We start from the raw sequence: 17,931 nt of genomic DNA on the forward strand, positions 1-17,931 counted from the left end.
TGGCAGCGTAAAGCCACTTGACTCAGCAGCTATTGTATGCTACCACTTGTCTAGCCGTATATTGGTTTTCCGCCGTAGGTTCTGTTGCTACCACTGCACTGACGATGTCATTCACTGTTACTGTTGAAGTCATTTTGGCTACCTAGCCTCTCGAGTCTGCGGCACGGAATCTGAATTCAGCTAGCAAAAGCTTCTCGATCATATCGATCTTGCTAGCAGAAGCTACGATCCTGCGCAGTAGGTGCAGCTTCTAACGCACACCTTACGAGCAAATATTTTTTTTTGCATCACACGAGTGTAAATGTAGGACGTTATAGTTTTGACATATGGCCATACATTGTCAGGCTTACTATGACCGCGCTGTTGCTATATTATCATCTTTGTTATTTAACGTGTTGTTAGCGCCATAATGATTTTGCTTCAGTGAAATATGTTTTGTTCTTCGTATGTGATGCAGCCGCAAAACAAACAGAACAATGAAAAACAAGATTAGGAAGTAGATTCAATTTATACAATTCCATTCGGTTACAGTTCGAGGGAAAAAAGAAAACTTATATGTGTTTGTTCTTGCAAAGTAAGGGGTTAATGCATCATGTCTGCGGTGGCGTGTAGTTCTGTTCGATAACTGCGACAAATGTTCAGATGGGTCAAGGGATAAATTGTTAGTGTGAAGTAGTTTAAGGAATTCAAGTCTCTGTTTTTTTCTTCTAAGTTCGAGTGGTTCAAGGTTGATAATTTTCATAAGTTCGGTGGGGGAATCACATCTGGAAAATTTGTTAAATATAAATCTGACCGCTTTTCTCTGAATTCTCTCAAGGATATTGATATTAGTTTTTGTGTATGGATCCCAAACTATGCAAGCATATTCGAGCTTAGGTCTAATTAGGGAGATGTAGCATAGCATTTTAACGTTAGGTGGGGCTTTCTTAAGTTTGTGTCTCAGCAGGCATAGTTTTCTGAAGGCTGAAGCTGATGATAGTGAATTGTTAAGGGTCACTCCTAGGTATTTATAGCTAGTGACTTCAGGAAGAGGTGATGGACCTAACTTATATGTATAAAGCAGAGGTGATTTCTGATGTGTCATTCGCAGTAGTACGCTTTTATCTGTGTTTAGTGTCATCTCCAGCACCCGCACCATGCAAGAATGTTATTTAAACTACAACATAAGCTAGTTTGATCATGGAGAGAAACAATATCTTTAAAGAGCACACAGTCATCGGCAAATAATCGAATCTATACACCACCTTCAACCGTGTTAACGATATCATTAATATATAGAACAAAAAGAAGAGGACCGAGCACACTGCTCTGGGGAACACCCGATGTTACCGGAAGGCAGCCCGATTTTTCGCCATTTATCTCAACGAATTGTTTCCGGTTAGACAAATAAGCTGAAATCCAAGAGATAAACATCTGAGGGGTTCCTGCATTTTCAAGTTTTAGGATTAATTTATCATGAGGGACCGTATCGAATGCCTTACGCAAGTCAAGGAAAATTATGTCTGTTTGTCCGTTCTTGTCAAGGGTTGATGCAAACGAATGAACTACAGTGACCAGCTGTGTGACAGTCGAATACCCTCTTCTGAACCCGTGCTGGAAATTAGTTAAAATTGAATGTTTTTCTAGATATGTGGTTATGCTTTTTGCTATGATATGTTCGATGAGTTTGTAGCATGATGACGTTAAAGAAATAGGACGGTAATTATCTACAAGTAGACGGTCTCCCTTTTTATGAATTGGTGCTATTCGGGCTGTTCTCCAGTCATACGGTAACTCAGACGACAATAATGAAGCACGGAATATTATAACAAGAAACTTTGATAAGGTTACAGCATATCTACGGAGAAACAAATTAGGGACATTATCAGGTCCACTTGAACACTTCGGTTTTAGGTTCAGCACCATAGACAGTACGCCAGCATACGATATAAAATTCACATCAAATGGTTGGTACGCTGGGCAGTTACGTGAACAATTACTGGGAGTTGAGAAGACACTGTGAAAAAACATGCTAAAGTGATGAGCAAGTTCAACCTTCTCCGTAACCATCTGTCCATTTATTGTCATTTGGGATATTGGTTTCTTCTTCTCGGCAATGTAATTCCAAAATTTACTTGGATCATTTGTAATAAAATTAGGCAGAGATGAGTTAAAATAATAATCCTTTGATTTACGCACGGCAAGTGCAAGCTTGTCTTGTAGTTCAGATATTAAGTTTGGCTGCGTACGGGCCTTCTTTAATCTCTTAATATTACGTTTCATATGAATGATGTTGCGATTGATCCATGGTGTTTGCTTGTGAACTTGTTTTTTCTTATTTGGTATGAATTTATCAAGGCAAAAATGACATGTCCTTAAAGCGGGTCCAAAGTAAGTTAAGATTATTTTCGTCAAAATTAGTTAGACAATTTTCCAAGTAATCAATCGCGCATGCGTCGTTTGCGCGAGAATAATCTTTGACAAAATGGAAAGATGATTTTTTAGTTTTAGCACAGGAAACAAGCTGTAAGCCAACACAAACAAGACAGTGGTCGGATAGCCCCTGCTCGATCACCACCGTGAATTCATCGAATTTGCGAGCTAAGAAAACAAGGTCCAAAACTGAAGATGAAGAACCTTGCACACGTGTTGGTTCAAGAACAACTTGTCTGAGATCATGTGTTAACATGATATCAAAGAGTACATTAATATTCTGACTGTGATGTGGCCCAGGCTGAAGGCGCATCCAGTCTACACCGGGCAAATTAAAATCGCATAATAGGATAATCTTACTGTGTAAATAGTTATTCATACAAGACCGTAATTCATGCAAAAATTCAGGAGGGGAGTCAGGAGGTCTGTAGATTGCGAATATAACGAGGGTATAACCCCAAAGAGATACCTTTATGCATATACATTCCAACGTAGGTATTATGTCCAGAACGACAGCCTCTATCGGATCTTTAATTAGTACCGCCACACCTCCTCCCCTAGAAGACCTATCCACGCGATAAACACTGTAGCAGGGAGGAAAGATGTCTTGGTCGTTAATATCTACGTGAAGCCAAGTAACGGTAATAACAGTAATGTGAGGGTCGTGTTGAAGTAACAGTATTTCTAAGGAATCTGCTTTATTTACAATACTTCTAGCATTAATATTTAATAATCATAGTTGCTTATTCCTTGAAGGTTCATTGTTTCACGACTGCGTTTGCCGAGAGCAACTATCTGCAACCTGTACCCGTTTGTTCTGCGATTCGTCCCAGAAGAAAACATGCCTGTCTACTTTGAGCTTGTCGTGTATAAGTGACACCTTCTTTCCTTGAAGTTTATCGTTTCTTGCATTTTCCCACAGAAGCTTGCGCTTCTTTAAGGTAGATTGCGAGTAGTCGTTCTGGATGAAAATACTAGTTCCCTTCAGTTTTTTTTTTTTTGCATTTTGCAGTATTTCTTTCTTTTCATTAAAATTCTGAAGATACAGAATTACCGGTCGCTTGTCACCTTGCTTTCCTAATCTGTGAATCCGACCGACAGAATCACACTGTACAATCAATTTTTCTTTAAATACATCCTTAACAACTTTATCCTTGAGTGCATTTTCTGTCTCATTTGGAATTTCAGGTATCCCATGAATTATCAGATTTGATCGTCGGCTTCGATCCTCAAGATCTGTAAGCTTTTTAGCCTGGAAGCTGATCAAGTGCTCAATAGACTATAAACTATGGGTGTTTGTTACTGGGGTATCAATTGTTTGCATGATTTGCGTCTGCATTTTGTTAAGCGTGCTGTAAAGTTCCAAAACCAGCTTCTCAGTTTTCAAGAAATGCGTTTGCAGTTCTTGTATATCGTTACGAAGAGTATCCTGCCCCTCTAATAACTGCTTAAGCATCTCGGTCTGTGTAGGGCCGGGATTTCCTTCAACATCACCGCAAAGTAGCAATTTACACACAACGAGACATTCATAAGCCATAGCAATGCATCGCCGTGGACACGGCAGGACCATAACACCACGATAATCGCTACGCAAGGAGCTTGTATCGGAACCAACCTGCACAACGAAGAACAAGCCTCCCGTCAATGTCATGGCAGTTCCTGGTCCGCCGTGCCCACAGAAGGAAAATTCCTGCGGCGCTCCTTTTATACGGGTGACCACCGATGACGTCACAGCGCTGCGCTCAAAAGGGGCCGCTAGGAGCAGGGTTGTGTCTGGAGATGACGACGAGATTTGAGGCGCGATATCACCGCCGATGGTGCATATGCGCACATCGCAGAAAGGATGTTCGCCGAGACGTTGATGAACAGAAGTTGATACCACGGCGAATCCAAGAAAGCCCTGCACAACGAAGAACAAGCCTCCCGTCAATGTCATGGCAGTTCCTGGTCCGCCGTGCCCACAGAAGGAAAATTCCTGCGGCGCTCCTTTTATACGGGTGACCACCGATGACGTCACAGCGCTGCGCTCAAAAGGGGCCGCTAGGAGCAGGGTTGTGTCTGGAGATGACGACGAGATTTGAGGCGCGATATCACCGCCGATGGTGCATATGCGCACATCGCAGAAAGGATGTTCGCCGAGACGTTGATGAACAGAAGTTGATACCACGGCGAATCCAAGAAAGCCCTGCACAACGAAGAACAGCCTCCCGTCAATGTCATGGCAGTTCCTGGTCCGCCGTGCCCACAGAAGGAAAATTTCTGCGGCGCTTCTTTTATACGGGTGACCACCGATGACGTCACAGCGCTGCGCTCAAAAGGGGCCGCTAGGAGCAGGGTTGTGTCTGGAGATGACGACGAGATTTGAGGCGCGATATCACCGCCGATGGTGCATATGCGCACATCGCAGAAAGGATGTTCGCCGAGACGTTGATGAACAGAAGTTGATACCACGGCGAATCCAAGAAAGCCCTGCACAACGAAGGACAAGGCTCCCGTCAATGTCATGACAGTTCCTGGTCCGCCGTGCCCACATACATACATACATACATACATACATACATATATATATAACTACTGCATTATTATAAAAGCTGATCACAAGTCAATGGGCTTGTACAGGATAGGAAGGAGAGCAGGAATTGTTTGTAATTTTTGTGCTTGATTATACATTGTTTGGACGCCGTGATACTGTACATGGTTAATAAATCACGTACTAGGCTCCCACTGTAGCGTGAGGATATTGTACTAGAAAAAAAAAATACTTTCATGTTACCGGCGTATAACAAAGTGCATGGGTGTAGGCATATGCTAACAACGTCGCTTATATATCAAACAAAAAGCCGAGCGATGTATACAGCCGCGCGTAAAACGTTTTTTCAGCGAAAATTGCCAGAAAAATGTTCCCATTTTATTACAAAGTACAAGTCTTGAATTGTTGTACTCATAGGTTGTTTCGTTATTTATTTAAATAACACAGCTGATGAAATCCAAAGGTTTGTCAAAGACAGAGAAGATCGATCTCGAATACAATTTCCGAAATATTAATTTACTTCTGGTTGTTACGAATGGCTGGTCAATATATTGTTTGTAATGTTTACTGTTCTATTATAAGAATGTTTTTAATCCAGTTGGTTATTAGCCGGTCATTAGTATAGCTTGTTTAACAAATAAATTAGGTTGTGTGCTTTTATGCGCCAAAGCCAAGATTTGATTATGAGGCACGACGTTGTGGGGGAATGAGTGATAATTTTGATCGCATTCTTTAACGCGCACCGAAATGAAATACACGACCTTTTTTTTTTGCAATTCGCCCCCCCCCCCCCCCCCCCCTTTAAGTGCGGCCGCCACGGTCGGGACTCAAACCCAGGAACTCATGCTTACCAGCGTAATGCCAGCCACTAACCCATCACAACAGGTGTTGTTCAAAAAACGCTTGACAATATCAGCAAAAATAAATGTGGGCCTGTAATTGCTTAGCTTACTTGGGTCACCCCATATTATAAATTACATCCCACCGATACGAAGCAATACAACAGAAACCTGAAGGGCAACGAAGAAACCTGAGAAGTTAAGAACCGCGCAACGAGCGATGAGACGCAACATTATAGGCAGGACGTTAAGAAACAGAAGGACGGCTGTCTCGATTAGAAAGCGCGCGAAGGCGTCGCCGTTACGACAGTTAGGATGCCATCTCATGCGCAAAGCAAGTGGGCGGTGGTTTGTTAGAATAACAGGGCGGGCGCCAAAAGAAAGGAAATGCAGTCAAAAACGGCCGAGAAATTGGTAGTGTGATGAAATTAAGATATTGGCTGACATATGAAGGAGTCGGCTGGCGCGAGACACGGGTAAGTGGAGGTTTCTGGTAGAGGCCTTTGTCCTGCAGGGAACATAAATTAGTTGCTTTATTAAATTCCACATGAGCAACGAAGTAACTTCGTTTGTAGCGATGCGTGGCAGTAACGTTGTGCGAAATTTATTTCTTATTTGCAGTAGCCCCATCAAAAAGCTCATTCTTCTTCAGTGAAGCCGTCTAATTACTTTCCTTGTATCGCTGCGCCCTCTTAGTAGCGAAATAACTATCACTTGCAGAGGTAACTGCATGGGAGGTTGAAGTTCGATCGTAGAAACGCCGCTAAAAGCCTGAACGTTAAACGTTGCAGGCACAACTACGAACCGTTATACAGGTCTGCTTACATAATTACTCCTTGGGCATAGCTTAACTGTCATGGTGAAGCAATAAGTAATGTCCTGTTCGCCACTTGGTGGTGGCACAAATTTCTGTTGCTTCGCTAGATTTTTAAATTTTAATTAAGCTGTCTAGACGTGCTAGCGTAGTCGTGAACTCGCAAACTTGATATTGACACAAAAAGACAGAACAGAACGAACCGGAGAAAACAGCAAGAGAAGGTGTAACGAGCGCCGCTGTATATCACTGTTCCCTGTTCACGCCGTTCCCTTCTCGGTTAACATGTCCCTACTCACCCAGTTATAACCTCTACAGAAACTTGACATTAATGTCGGAGAGAAGCCTTTGTAAGATTCATCTTCTTTCAAGAAAGAATGTAGTTGTAGCAGATATAAAATAGACAGTGAGTGGCAAGTGATATAATACCATAGATCTACCGTTGTATATAGCATGTAAGTACTGCAAGTGAAGAGCAATTTTTGTTCATAAGCATGCTTTTGATAAATTATAATATGTCTATACTTGGTACGCGTAACGTAACGTGGCGAAGTACAAGTTATTAATTGGCTCCCTTGCGAAGACGGAAGTATAATTACAGAAGCGCTCGTAATTTTCGCAATTGTCCTTTCGGTCGAAGCGACGTGTCGCGCACATCACGATGTGTTCTTTAACAACGTCGCAGCAATGAAATCATGCTGCTAAACAGCACATAAGTTTATAACCACCGATTCTGCATTTGCGTGACGCTTTGCTCTTGTATCTCGAGGTGCATCGTATTTGCCTCCTTATTCTTATTTTGTTGTTCTTTTTATTATTATTTGCCTCATTTATGCCGTGTAAGTATTTGCCTCATTGCCAGTGTAGAGACATATATCTTGCATCACGTGCGCTTTGTAGAAATGCAAATGCTCACACAACATTTTCTATGTTTTTCCGGGCTGCAAGGAGATGGCAGTGATCGAGGCCTTTAGATGGGCGGCTCTGGAAGGCTAGAAGCAGAATCAAACAGTGAATATTGCTTCGTGACCTGCGTACCACCGCCACCAGGACTGCTTTTACCTCACCCATAAGGCATGGACAAAACAATTGGAAACATCGCAGAGTTTGTCATCAGGAACAGCCGAAACACTGTGATAAAGCCGTAATTACGTGATGGCCGCCCCTTTGTTTTACTTGCAAGAATACCGTCTCGGATAACGGGTGGCGTCCAAATTAGAGAAACTACTCTGTGCACGCTATTAAGCTCTTTTTTTAAGGCGAAAGCCTTCCTAGGCTTATGGAGAACTTTGTGTCAGCAAACCAGACCACCGGAAAGTCCGCCTAAGCGTGATTAAGCCATATGAAGACAGATTAGACAGATGAAAGAATGAAAAATGATTGATAGTGCCAGTTAGCGAATGATAACGTTATAGTAGAGATTGGTAGAGGTTAATAACGACTAGTAATGACTAATAATGACTACTAATGACTTGTAATGACAACTAATAACTCCGAAATGACCGATATGTCTAACGACGGCTCGTAATGACAGCAATTGATTAAAAATGACTAGAAAAGTCTAGTAATGAGTAGTAATGATTCAAATGACTACTAATGACTAGTAATGAGCACTAATCACTACAAAATGACCAACATGTCTAAGGACGGCTTGTTATGACCACAATTGATTACAAATGACTAAAAATGCTTAGTAGTGAGCAGTAAGGACTAAAAGAAAGAATAGAAAGAGAAGAGGCAAAGAGAAAGGGGCGAATGAAAAGAGGAAGAAGAGTAGGCTTTCGCCGTTCACTTCTTCAACGAGATCTTAAGAGACCCTGTAAGTTTTTATCTTGTTCGAGAAGAAAGTTAAAATACAAGTTAACGCTTGATAACACTTATATTTAATCTGTCAAGAGGCTGGTGATCGGAACGACCAGAATCCCTGAACTCTCAGTTAGAGAAATTTTTTAAGCCTGCCTCTTTGAAGCCGATGTTCTATTGTGAAAGAATAAACTGTGAGCTGCCTCCCGCCTACCTCAAGTAATATCAAACCAAGCGAAGATGAGTAAAGCTGTAGAAGTCACTGCCTAGAATCAAAGTCTACGTACGGATATTGAAGTGCTCAAGGTGTGCTGCGTTTCTTGACCCTTCTTTCATTCACGAAGACACGTGGACAAAATGAACGACCAACCGCTATTGTCGCACGGTGCACTGTCGTGAACATGCCGAATGAAAACACTCCAATTTCGTGAGATGAGTTTTCTTTGTGTCTTTTTGCAAGCGATTACCTTTTTTTTCTTTTAGTGGAGTAACATGCGGTTTGGTTATAGTTTATTTCCGCCTGAGCGGTGAAAATTCCGATAGAATTGGGAGAAGTGAGCCAATATTATGGCCTAGCAGAAAAAAGAAAACAACTGAAAGTGCACTGGACAAAGGGACCTAAATGTAGTCGCAAAAAAAAAAAAAGAAAAATGATCACTAAACAGAACTGCATGAATAGTAGGGAGTTATACCCGGGGGCTGGGAGTCGAAACGGTAAAAAGCTTCAGAAAAAGTTCTCGCTGAAGGTACACATGGCTGCTATTGTTATCTTTGCGGTTCGAACACCTGTGTGAGCCTTTAGTATGCCATCTAAAAACAAAAAAAACTTAATTTTGCTTTTGTTCTTCTTTTCTTCCTTTTTTTTTTGGTGACCCTCCATAGTTGTGCAGCTAAGCCACAGAGCGTGGGATCAAATCCCCGCCGCGGTGGCCGCATATCGATGGGGAGCGAAATGCGAAAATAGCCGTGTACCGGGAATTAGGTGCACGTTAAAGAATGGGGGTCAGAATGGTAGCCACGAGGTGGTCAGAATTTAACCGGAGTTCCCCCGCTACGGCGTTGCCTCATAATCATATCGTCATTTTGGCACGTGAAAACCCCATAGCTCAATTCTTAATTTGAATATTTTTGCGTAGTTGTTATCACACCAAGCCTGCACGAACGCATTTTGTTTTCTAACTCATAGCAGCATCGCATATTTTCAGCGACTTCCTCGTGAGTGAAACAATGTTAAATACTTTACTGGCAAGAAAGTCGATGCAACAAGTCCACAAATAAACTTTCGTTGTTTCATATTTCACTGGCAGCTGCAAGGAAAGCCTCTCATTCTACGAAGAAAATAATCTATCAGTTTAAGAAAGCCGTGCAAGGGAAGTATACCGAAAGTTAATATCTAGTGATAATCTATCCAACATGCTTCTTAATATTTACGGCTATACCTACAGTACATGTCGCATTCGCAAAAGAAGGGCCACTTCATAAAATGGGACGCGTTTACCTCGTGGGAATACCAGACTTACAACACACCAGTGCCCGAAAATTTTTTTTAAAGCGAAACTTTCTTTGCCTCTTCCTCCGGCTCTCCCACTGCTGCTGCTGCGGCTACTGCTGTCTGGCACACCAAGTCGGGGGGGGGGGGGGGGGGGAAGGGGGGGGGGTTAGAAGGTTTGTATACATGACACCAGCGAATCAGAGAGAAAAGGCGACGCGACCAGCTCGTTTGAAGCCCACCGCATCGAATGTGCACACTGGCCTCTGGAGATCCCTGGGCGTCGCCACATAAGCTTCTAGACAGCTGCAATTGCCGTGACTCCCTTCAAAAACATTGTAGAACTGCATCGCTTCCCTTTCTACTAACGTGTGAGCCTAGAGGGGACGTAGATAGGAGGGAGGAGAAGAGGTAGTCCCTACACAAGGGAAGGCGGGGAGGTGGCGTGAGAAGGCAAGGCAACTCTACTACTATACGACACCAGTTGTTGGCAAACAGGATAAGCTTAAGTTCAACGTACGGCACAGTACGGTCCTGCTATTTCTGAAAATAAACACCGTGCAAATATGTCAAGGGGAGAAATTACGCAGGGCGTGTAGAAGCAGAGCCGCATTAATTAAAGCGCACCGCAGGGTCTAGGCAACACCACGGAAGCGGTTGACCGTCAAATCAACACTTCTGTGAACTAGCTTTGCGGCTATGGCATTGCTAGAGGTCGCGGACTTGATTCTGACCGCGGCAGCCACACTTAGACGGGGATGAAATGGGAAACGCACGTGCACTTAGATATTGGGACACGTTAGAGAACATCATGGTGCGAGAATTAATCCGGAGTCCGCCACTAGGTCGTGCCTCATAATGCGATTGTGGTTTTGGCACGTACAGTCCCATAATACAATTCAAGTTTACTACTTCTGCCACGATGCGATGTGGCATGTGAGGCAATGACAATGCTCAACCCTCTCAGAGGTTATGAAATATGGCGCACAACAACGCCTCAAGCAAACACAAGCAAACACTACACAGACACTCCGCGGACACTCTTTCGTGTAGGAGTGCATGAAAGGTAACGTTTAACATCAACTCACCACTCTCGCGTTATACTAAACGTTGAAGAAATTAAGCTTTCGCCATCAATATCACCGCTAATTATCGTCAATCAAAGCAAGTCTATACCCTGATATTCATCAGGGTATAGACTCAGAAATCCGGTTATATGCCGACGATTGCGTTCTGTGTCGGCCATTAAAATGTAAGGGTGACTGTGATAAATTACAAAATGACTTGAACAGGATTTAAAGATGGTGCTCAGACTGGCAAATGAGCGTAAATACTCCGAAAACTAAACTTATGAGATTTACTACTTGAAGTGAAATTACGAAACACACATACTTTCTTAATGGTGAGGCTCTAGAAACTGCAGAATCATTTAAATGTCTAGGTGTTCATCTTTCTCCGACTTTGACTTGGCATATTCATGTGGGTTGTATTGTTTCCGCTGCATGCAAATCTCTTGGCTTCATTCGTCGAACGCTTCGTCAGGCTAATAGTGATACTAAGTTTCTTGCATATAACACCGTACTTCGTTCGAAGCTTGAGTATGCCTTATTTATATGGAACCCGCACCAAACGCATCTTATGAACAAATTAGAATCTTTTCAAAACAAGGCAGCGCGATTTATTACAGGTAACTATTCACAACATTCAAGTATCACCAAAATAAAACATGACCTAGGACTGATCCCATTGCAGACTAGAAGAAAGATATCTCGGCTAACTTTCTTTCATTAGCTTTTTCATAACCCAAATATATTCTCTCAGGCATACATCTTACCAGCCAAAAGAAAATTCTCACGAATTGATCACGAATTTAAGGTCGAAGAACCATTTGCACGAACTAAACTATTGCAGTTTTCCTGTCTGCACTTAGCCATTTCGGAATGGAATCATCGCCCAAGTAATATAGCTGAAATACCTGACCATATTATATTCAAACAAGCACTTAATGAAACATTCGTAAATTAATACCATTAACATTTCTTCCTGCATTTCTTCAGATGTCAGAGTATTGTTTGTATAATGTAAGAATTATTGGCGTATGATGTAGTGGAATTAGAAGTGATGTAAAGGTTGTATAGCATGTTCTACTTCATATAAGGATATTCGACTTACAATGTATATGGTATATCATTGTATATTGTATATCAATTGTTCTCCCCCCCCCCCCCCCCCCCCCTATGTAATGCCCAAGCTGGGCTTTTAGGGTAAATAAATGAAAAAAAAAACCAGCAGACAGCTTCGCCTACATCGATTCCAAAAGTGCATCGGATCTGCATAATTTTTTCTCCACTGAGTGCTCGAGAGCACCGAGCAATAGTTCATGGTACCGCGTTTCAAAAAACGAAAGAAAAAAACGGGAGATTTAGGTGCCAAGAACTACGATATGATTATGAAGCAGGCCGTAGTGTATAATTTTGATCCCCAGTATTTCGTTAACTTGCACCTAAACCTATGTATACAAAAGCGTTTTCAAACTCTGGCCCTATAAAGATATGGCCGACGTGGACGGGATCGAACCGGCGACTTTGAGCTATTCTGCGCAACGCCATAGCCGCTGGGCTACCACGCAGCTGCAGCTCCTTTAGAGACAGATTTAGTATATATGTGTTCTTTACCGCAGTGATACCTCAGGGCATTTGACAATTCTCGCTGTATCATATGCGTCGATTGTGACTGCCAAGATATACAAACCCTGTAAGTGTACTTCCCCACACAGCTCATTTGACGAAACCAAAGGGGGCGTACCTTGGGATAGAATCGTAATTAAGGTGCCAGAATGTGCGCCGCGTAAGGTCATTAAGTCCGCTTTCCGTTCCCCTGCACCGTCCATGCTTTCAAGACGCGCTTCTCAGAGAGAGAGAGAGAGAGATGCAAGCAAGGTGGCCATAAGGGGAAATTTAGTCTGCTACCCTACATTGAGGAAATGAGGAGGTAGAAATATAAGAAATTAGGGAGAGCAGACTATCTGATCCGCAGACTATCGCAGTACCGAATCACTTGTACCACAACAAACACAGTTTCAACAGTGCTGCTAGCGGGAACTCAGAAGCGTTGGTTAGGTTAGGGTTAGGTTAGGGTTAGGTTAGATTAGGGTTAGGTTAGCGTTAGGGCAAGCTATAGGTGTGTAGGAGAACATGTTTACGAAATTTGGATATCTGTCGTCCATTGCGTCGCGGGAAACCTGTTCCCGAGGGAGCAATTTTGTGGCTTGCTTCTGTCAGCAATGGCGCCCCTTTTCCATGCCGCCGAGACAAATTTTTATGATTTCCTCACTTTTCTTTATTTGTTCGTGTTTGTCCATCGCGGCACGCTTTAGGCGTGCCTGTGTAGCGCTGGCGCTATAGGGGGGCTTGATTGAAAAATGACGTGGGTGCGGTGCGTCGAGTCGAGGCGTAGCTCTCCACCGAGAGTTGACTCTGTTCTGGCGAGAAGTTCATATCTGGCCTTCGCGCTGCTCGCTCTGGTCGTGCGTGATAGATGAAGCTCACACGCCGCAGGCGCTCTCCCCCGCTGTGGTTCCTGGGAGTGCGGAATCCCCTGCACACCCACACTCGCGCTTCTGGACCTTGTGTCTTTGGCGAAAAAGCAGCAGTGATGCAGGAGGAGGACACCTTACGACCATAGATCAAAAAGAGTTTGAGCGAAAAAAAAAAAGCGCTATCGGGAAATCATAACAGAGGCGAGCGCGGAAAGTTTCGGCTCCACCACCGCGTCACCTTCCAACGCAGGGGATGTTCGCGAGGCAACCTCATTTTCTCAGCTTGCTCGCCTTGTGACAGGTGACAGCGCCGCGGGTCTCCCGAGCGGCAGCAGCCCCCGCTGCCATGATGCAGCAGCCGATTGGTGGTGCGGCGAAGCGGCAATGGGCGGCGTGCGCACAGCGTCGCGCACGTGCCTCGCCAACCTCATCAGTTTCTCGGGGAACGTTCGACTGACTGCTTTGCCTCGCCACGCCTGTGAAACTTCGCCGTCTGTAGTTTAATGAATTTCAGCTCGTAATGCCGAAATGTCAATAAATGCGCCATATACGTTGGCTCTTGGCGACTATTATGAGAATGATTTCTCAAGCGGAAACCTTAAAGGGGCCCTGAACCACTTTTTATGGAAGTTGAGAAATGCATTTGATGTTAAATTAGACTGTTTCAGAAATACTTTGCGCAGAAAGTACTTCAATCTGTTCAGCAGAAACGGAGTTACTGGCAGTCAAACATGCCGTTCGCGGTGCTTCCGTGAACTTTTTCAATAGACTGTTTTAGCAGAGCGTTTTCGACGGTCCGCTTCGCACTCGCGCTCCCGCTCACAGTTAGCGGAGCGGCGGATGATGAATCAGTTATAGCGTAGCGCTGATATAATCTCGAACGGGTGACGTGGGTGTTCACCGCAAGAATCAGGAAACGACGACGAAGGCGGGCATCGTGATGATGAGAAAAAGTAGAAAAGATTGCATTTATTTATTGGTACTGATGTGACTCATCTGAGACTCGAGCGGTTCTGAATAACACGGGGATCAGCACGGCCTTAAATAACCCCTGGCGGTCATGTGGTCGTCGACGTCTTCTACGGGGGCTTGTGGAAGTATTAGTGCTCTCGTCAGCTTCTGCGGTTGAGCTCTTGTCCTTCGGTTTGCCTTCTCTTCCCCTATTTTTTGCGCCAGCTTGGGGAAAAAGGGGTGACGCCGTTTCGGAGATGAGGGCAATCATGTCGACATGGAGACGCCCACTTGAACGCTTCTCACACTTGACAGGTCAATCATACGGGGCCTAAGACCGCCTTGATTACCCCTCGCGGTCTTGTGGTTGCTGACGTCTTCCCGGGAAGCCTGTGGAAACATTGGTGCATTCTTCAGGCTTTGTTGTTGACGGCCTTCCACCCTTTGGTTGGTCGTCTCTTCATCCATCCCTTTGTGTCAGCTCAGGGAATAACAGTGTGACGCCGTTTTGTAGAAGAGGGCAATTATGTTGACATGGGGATGCCCGCCTGAACGCTTTTTACACTTGACAGGTGGAGGTCCAGGCTTACCGTAAGAGCCTTTTTTGGGGCGAAGCAAATCGTCTTGTCATGGGAATGTACACCTGAACGTCTCTCACACCCGACAGGGCCATCATAACAGCGCCCGGCTGCGTCCGAAAGGCATGTGCTCACCTGCCGTGCCACCTTTCCGCAGAAGATAAAACCGCGATAGACATAATACTCAAGTTTTAAGAATTGCCACAATAAAATATAATTTTTTGCAATTACTCAAATGTTTGAAGGCCTTTCACGCAATACATTTCATTTTCATTTGTTACAGATGCAATCCTTACATTAGCAAAACCGTTACTCTGCCTTGTAGCCAAAGTCTTTTGCTTTGTGAATACATCTAACACGCGGTCCACATCAACAAACGTGCACACATGCGACAAACGTGGTGACCATCTTCGATTTACACGTCCGCTATTCTGCCAGAGTTTCGGTGCATCGCACTACTAAGCTAGAAGACATGACAAGTGGCTTGCAAGACCCGTTGCTACTGAACCAAGTGAAACGGAAAGAACTCGAAGACATTTTGCTGTGTGAAGTCTTTTTGTAGCACGCAAAGCGACCCGCTTTCGGCCAACGTACTTCTGTACACGGATACTATGGATGGTGGTGTTTTCAAATCGTATTTGTGATTGAAAAAAAATGACATGTCAAAGCTTCATAATGCGTTAAGGATGTCAGATGTCATCACAACAGCTCAACGAGTGACTGTGCCAGGAGACGAGAGTTGGCGCATTACGCTATGCCGGCTCTCGTACCCCTAAAGGCTGTGCGATCTAGAGCACCTTTTTTGCAGACATTATTTAGTTATATAATTCGGGACAAATATAATTCTTTCACGCATCGAAAGTAACTTCAAGCACTTTTTGAAGGACGCAAATAGTCACTCCTGGCTTGACATCCCAACCTTGGAGGAATTTTCACAGGTAAATATTGGACATTTTGGTTCGTCGCCCGTCTTTATTTATTTATATTTTTTGTCACCCGTCAACATTGCAGGCTGTGCATTCTAAAGGCGCACCCCTGTATAGCTGTCGGGGCTTCAATGACAGCACCGCGAGGGCTTTCTGCCACCCGCCGACAAATCAAAAGATGCTTTTTTTTTTTCCGGGCACAAGCGCACCCATGCTGTAAAATACCAGTCCATCGTTTGTCCAAACGGCATATTCTGCCAAGTAAAGGGACCGTACTAAGGCAGCCGACATTATAATAATAATATTTGGGGTTTTACGTGCCAAAACCACTTTCTGATTATGAGGCACGCCGTAGTGGAGGACTCCGGAAATTTTGACCACCTGGGGTTCTTTAACGTGCACCTAAATCTAAGTACACGGGTGTTTTCGCATTTCGCCCCCATCGAAATGCGGCCGCCGTGGCCGGGATTCGATCCCGCGACCTCGTGCTCAGCAGCCCAACACCATAGCCACTGAGCAACCACGGCGGGTCCGACATTATGCAGGTGAGTTGATAAAATAGAGCCGAGAGTTCCTATTCGCAAGTTGTCACTGGACGTGATCGACGCAGCCATCCTGTTTAGTTTCATGTTTATTAGTATAAATGCTTTCACAATATGTAGATCAAGGATGGTACGTTTTCAGTAAACAAGGCGATCAACTAAGGTTAGCAAAATAATACATGTGGTCAAAGTACATAAGCAAGAACATTAACTGTAACACATATATTTCAAGACGGTATTATTTATCCTTAGTTGACAGATGAAAGCAGGTACATCTTCAAAAAATGTCAAACTACTTTACAGCAACATTTTAAAATGTAACGCTAGATTGTTTAGAAGGCAAGGGCACTCAAAGAAACAATTTCTTTTCATAATTTGTTGCAATTTGTCGCAGGGGAATTTTGTTTAATAAAGCAAATGTAGTTATAGAATAATTGCGTATGAATGAATGCGTGGTAAAATGAGAGAAGTCTAGTAATGTTGAATACTGAAAAAATTTTTATTAGGGCGCTGATGACAAAACCAAATTATTTCGCAATGACTGAAGCAATATGAACATCGAATTTTTTAATGGAACCTGCAACGACTCCTGAGAACTTTCTATGATCAACTTATTTATTTCAATATTGTTTATCAGCAATAGTAAATTCAAAGCAAATACATTTTACAGGGTGTGCGACTGGCACATTTGTGAGAAGTCATAAGGTTTGTTTAACTCAGAAAAGGTGCAAGCAGTGCAGGTTGTCGTCCGCCGGGTTGCACACGCTGCAAGGTTCAAGGGCGCACTGCACCGGGGCAGCACCTTTCCCTGCACGGCGTGCAATTGAGGACCCAGTTGAAGCCAGCACAGCTGTACCACAGAGTATCAGGGCCTATGTGTAGACAAAATTGCCTGAATACAATAGCCCTATAGGTTGGTTTACCTTATGTACTTTGAGGCAGCAAAGATAATGAGACGCGACATGTAGAGTGAGGTGGTGCAACTCATGAAACTATGCCTATTATTACCTATTTTGTCTTGTTTGCAGCGGTTTTGGGAGATTGGAGCATATTCCGAGTGCAAGAACCACTTTGTCATCTTGCACGTATACTCCGAAGAAGTAAGACCTGCGAGAAACTAGAAAAGCTCGTCCAGGGCCATAGCTATTGCATCTATGGTGATCCTGCATATCCTGTGAGGCGAATGCTGCTGCGGCCCTACAGCGGAACGTCTTCAAGTGGGCACCAGTTGCTGTTCAACAAGGAAATGAGCAAAGTGTGCCAGCTGTAGAATGTGATTTTGTCAAGATTGCAAGCTTATTTGCATTTGTTAATTTTCGCGAAAATAAGGAAACTGTAGCGTCAGAAGTTGCCACGAATGTATAATGTAAGTGCTCTTTTAGCCGACTTTCACACCTGCCTCTATGGCTCGCAGGTATCCACCTACTTTGTTCTTGAATCACCAACCTTGGAAATGTGCATGAATTCGCAAGACTGTTAAAGTGTGAGGCTTAGTTTTGTCAAAAAAAA

The 17,931-nt window shown here is 43.7% G+C and overlaps 1 protein-coding gene across 2 annotated transcripts in view; it reads left to right on the forward strand.

Annotated features, from left to right (window-relative positions):
* Nucleotides 1-17,931, forward strand: part of LOC126531227 (dopamine D2-like receptor) — a 457,194-nt gene that overhangs the window by 102,965 nt on the left and 336,298 nt on the right. The window lies entirely within an intron of this gene.

This window comes from Dermacentor andersoni, chromosome 5 (genome assembly GCF_023375885.2).
Source record: "Dermacentor andersoni chromosome 5, qqDerAnde1_hic_scaffold, whole genome shotgun sequence".
NCBI classification, from domain to species: Eukaryota; Metazoa; Arthropoda; class Arachnida; order Ixodida; family Ixodidae; genus Dermacentor; species Dermacentor andersoni.